Source organism: Eriocheir sinensis, unplaced genomic scaffold (assembly GCF_024679095.1).
Source record: "Eriocheir sinensis breed Jianghai 21 unplaced genomic scaffold, ASM2467909v1 Scaffold469, whole genome shotgun sequence".
Lineage (NCBI taxonomy): Eukaryota > Metazoa > Arthropoda > Malacostraca > Decapoda > Varunidae > Eriocheir > Eriocheir sinensis.
Genome location: NW_026111797.1, coordinates 305324 through 310382, shown reverse-complemented (window position 1 = coordinate 310382; position 5059 = coordinate 305324).

Genomic DNA, 5059 nt, shown 5'->3' with positions numbered 1-5059 from the left:
TCAGAATTCGTTGCAGTAAATCCCAAAAGCACATAATCTTCCTTGTACTGCCGATATTTAGGAATATCTGTCTTCTTTTTCTTTGCACCTGTTTGATTTCCTTCGTCTGCGTCACCGCTGCGGCTGCTACAGCTGCCACTTTTTAGCCATCTATCCATTGTTGCTGTTAACGAGCAACTGCCTTCTGTAAGCTTCTGTTATTTTCAAATAAACAGCCGCGCTCACTCTGACGCCTAAGAGAAGACTGAGTCACTGAGCAAGTGGGTAGCAGTCAGCACTGCTCTCGTACACGTACAATACGCGTGCTTCCTGAGTAACCGACCCGTCCCTCGGACTCCCTCCCCCTACCTTTGCCTTCATAGAAACCATGGGAAGTTTCTGCTGTGTGTGTGTGTGTGTGTGTGTGTGTGTGTGTGTTCGTCGTCTTGTCACGTACCCTTATGATCTATGTTGCGTACCCCCAGGGGTACGCGGACCCCAGTTTGGACAACACTGGTCTACTGAACCAGTGGTCAACTGAACCAGTAACCATTTGAACCAGCGACCATCCGAACCAGTGCAACTTGAACCAGTGCAAACTGAACCAGTACTACTTGAACCAGTACTATTTCAACCAGTGACCATCTGAACCAGTGGTCATCTGAACCAGTGGTCAACTGAACCAGTGGTCAACTGAACCAGTAGTCAAGTGAACCAGTGGTCATTTGAACCAGTGGTCATTTGAACCAGTAACCATCTGAACCAGTGTAAACTGAACCAGTACTACTTGAACCAGTACTATTTCAACCAGTGACCATCTGAACCAGTGGTCATCTGAACCAGTGCTACTTGAACCAGTGCAAACTGAATCAGTACTACTACTTGAACCAGTACTAATTCAACCAGTGACCATCTGAACCAGTGGTCATCTGAACCAGTGCAACTTGAACCAGTGCAAACTGAACCAGTAGTACTTGAACCAGTACTATTTCAGCCAGTGACCGTGTAATACAATTTAACCCTTTTTCGAAGGCCGATGGTACTGTACTCCGTTGTGTAACCCTTTCATTACAGGTGTAACTCGTTTATGTTAGCATCCTCCTGCTTAAACCACGCATACTGAATTAAAACAACAAATTATCCTAGGCTTTGCATTGAATTAAAACAAGAAATAACCCTAGGCTTTGTACTGAATTAAAGCAAAAAATAACCCTAGGCTTTGTACTGAATTAAAGCAAAAACTAATCCTAGGCTTTGTATTGAATTAAAACAAGAAATAAGCCTAGGCTTTGTACTGAATTAAAGCAGGAAATAATCCTAGGATTTGTACTGAATTAAAGCAAAAACTAATCCTAGGCTTTGTATTGAATTAAAACAAGAAATAACCCTAGGTTTGTACTTAATTAAAGCAGGAAATAATCCTAGGATAGGATTTGTACTGAATTTGTACTATTTCAGCCAGTGACCGTGTAATACAATTTAACCCTTTTTCGAAGGCCGATGGTACTGTGCTCCGTTGTGTAACCCTTTCATTACAGGTGTAACTCGTTTATGTTAGCATCCTCCCTGCACCAGCTTAAACCACGCGCTTATGCAAAGCCATTTTTATTTTGAGCTGGTCCCAGTCCTGCGACACGTGGAGTCGGGATGCTGTCGCGGACCTTTTTTTTTTTTTAGTTTTATATTATATTTTTATTTATTTATTTTTATTTTTTTTTACTTTTTTCTTTTAGTTTTTTTTTTCTTTTCCTAGCTTATAACAGTTTTTATATTTCCTTTTCTTGTTTTATTTATTTTTATTTATTACTTTTTGTGAAATAATTTTCACTTTGTGTTTGTAAATGAAGTGTGACCATTTTAATGTAGGATTCCGAAGGAAATAAAAATACAGTTGAGTCACAACAAATTCTGCTGAACTCGCACATATTTTATGGAATAAAAAATACTCTGAATTGTGAGTAAACTAATTATATTCAGATCTTGAAGAAAAATAAAGTTGAAGAAATATAAATAAAATGCAGTATAACGTTTGGTTACTCTATGGTAACAAGGTAAGTACTGTATATAGTTGCACAGCACTAAATCTTATTTTCTACCCAACAACTTGCATGTGGGCAATTGCTCTCAAATATCGTAACTTGTCGGCTTCTTCACCATAAGATCTAACTTTAACTGCTAGTCTGTTTGCTAAAAGTACATATCTATTTCTTGGCCTCTCAAGATTGACAGCTTGGGCATTTTGCATTGTTAGCCTATGAACTGCAATGTCTTTTCTGATACCATTCATGAAAGACCACATTGTTGGATGAGAGCACATAAAAAGTGACTTGAGCGAATTATGAAACCCTTCCGTGCAATTAGTGGTTTTTGGTGCACATATTTGGGCATCCTCGTAATGATTCCATAGCTGTGGTTCAAATCTTGGGTTTCTTGCCCTTCCTCCTACTCGAGGTCCACGTACGTATGTAGATTCAAAATATGCAATTAGGTCATTGCATTCAGCCTCATCTGGAAAAGCAGCTCCCAACTCTTCAAAGACCTCAGGTACTTCATCAATTGGTACAAAGCAAGTGCTGGAAGGGACTTGACAGTCATTGCAAAATCACGGTCTGTTTCATACCTGACCTTCAATCCCAATTCATTTACCTTTCTTATCACAGACTGATTTAAATGAAAGAAACATCCAGATACTCTTGCTAGAGGAAACTCATTTTTGAAAGCATTTATTGCCGCCAACTCAAAATCAAGTAAGATAGTAGAAGGGTTGAGACCTGGATGCAACATTTTTAAAATTTCAATCATACGTGTGTATGTTTCAGCTGTTTTGTTTGGCAAGAGAAAATATATACAAGGGGGATAGGAGTTTCCTATCTTGGCGTGAATAGTATACAACTGAAAGAAAATCAATGGGTAGTCTCAAATGTTCCATCCCCAATCCATAACTCACTCTGAAGGCAATTTACCAAATCATGTCTCCCAAAGGCTAACATTCTTTGAGGATCATCGACTCCAGAATCATACATGACAATGTCTGCATAATCATTAGGTATCTCAAAGTTACGAGACTGAGGAGGTGGTTGGATGTTCTCTTTTTGGCGTGTTCGTCTAATACGTCGTTCAATGGCAGATTTAACTGGCATTCTTGCCAAGACATCATCGTTTAAGGGAACGAGATGGTCGGCGAGAATTGTCCTTAATGGTGGCACAGTGTTTTTGCATCTTGTTTCATTTTTGCAAGGGCAACATGAACGTCAGTTTGAATAGAGTCTCCAGAATGGGTGTGGTCAGAGGGTTCTTTTATAATATTTGAGCCCTTCGTTATTATTGATGATTTACATTTGAAAGTCTTATATTTCCTGCACCTCCAATACTTTTTTTCAGCATCCATCCAAGGCTCTTTTGTCCGAAGAATATACTCAAAACCATGATGCACTAGCAATTCTCCACCTCTCAAGGAATGTGAAATATCTAGAGCCATTTCACATAAAATTATTTGAAGATATACAGTATTATAACTACAAAAAAAAGTACGGTTAACTGAGTAGGTGCAACGTGAGAAAGCACCCACTCTCAGTGAAGTCTAACCCCCTACTGGGCCTGGTGGGCGGCGCCGCGAGGCCACTGGCGGCGCCCTGGGGCCGCAGGCAGGATTGCCAGACGCGTGTGTTAAAAAAATTGGCACACTCTTCCCGAAAAAAAGGTTCAGATGGTCCCTTAAACGATGATGTCTTGGCAAGAATGCCAATTAAATCTGCAATTGAACGACGTATTAGACGAACACGCCAAAAAGAGGAGAACATCCAACCACCTCCTCAGTCTCGAAACTTTGAGATACCTAATGATTATGCAGACATTGTCATGTATGATTGCACGGAAGGGTTTCATAATTCGCTCAAGTCACTTTTTATGTGCTCTCATCCAACAATGTGGTCTTTCATGAATTGTATCAGAAAAGACATTGCAGTTCATAGGCTAACAATGCAAAATGCCCAAGCTGTCAATCTTGAGAGGCCAAAAAATACATATGTACTTTTAGCAAACAGACTAGCAGTTAAAGTTAGATCTTATGGTGAAGAAGCCGACAAGTTACTTTAAATAAGTACTAACCTAGGGTTATTTCTTGTTTTAATTCAGTACAAAGCCTAGGCTTATTTCTTGTTTTAATTCAATACAAAGCCTAGGATTATTTTTTGCTTTAATTCAGTACAAAGCCTAGGGTTATTTTTTGCTTTAATTCAGTACAAAGCCTAGGGTTATTTCTTGTTTTAATTCAATGCAAAGCCTAGGATAATTTGTTGTTTTAATTCAGTATGCGTGGTTTAAGCTGGTACTGCATTTTATTTATATTTCTTCAACTTTATTTTTCTTCAAGATCTGAATATAATTAGTTTACTTACAATTCAGAGTATTTTTTATTCCAAAAAATATGTGCGAGTTCAGCAGAGTTTGTTGTGACTCAACTGTATTTTTATTTCCTTCGGAAACCTACATTAAAATGGTCACACTTCATTTACAAACACAAAGTGAAAAATATTTCACAAAAAGTAATAAATAAAAATAAATAAAACAAGAAAAGGAAATATAAAAACTGTTATAAGCTAGGAAAAGAAAAAAAAACTAAAAGAAAAAAGTAAAAAAAAAAATAAATAAATAAATAAAAATATAATATAAAACTAAAAAAAAAAAAAGGTCCGCGACAGCATCCCGACTCCACGTGTCGCAGGACTGGGACCAGCTCAAAATAAAAATGGCTTTGCATAAGCGCGTGGTTTAAGCTGGTGCAGGGAGGATGCTAACATAAACGAGTTACACCTGTAATGAAAGGGTTACACAACGGAGCACAGTACCATCGGCCTTCGAAAAAGGGTTAAATTGTATTACACGGTCACTGGCTGAAATAGTACAAATTCAGTACAAATCCTATCCTAGGATTATTTCCTGCTTTAATTAAGTACAAACCTAGGGTTATTTCTTGTTTTAATTCAGTACAAAGCCTAGGCTTATTTCTTGTTTTAATTCAATACAAAGCCTAGGATTAGTTTTTGCTTTAATTCAGTACAAGGCCTAGGGTTATTTTTTG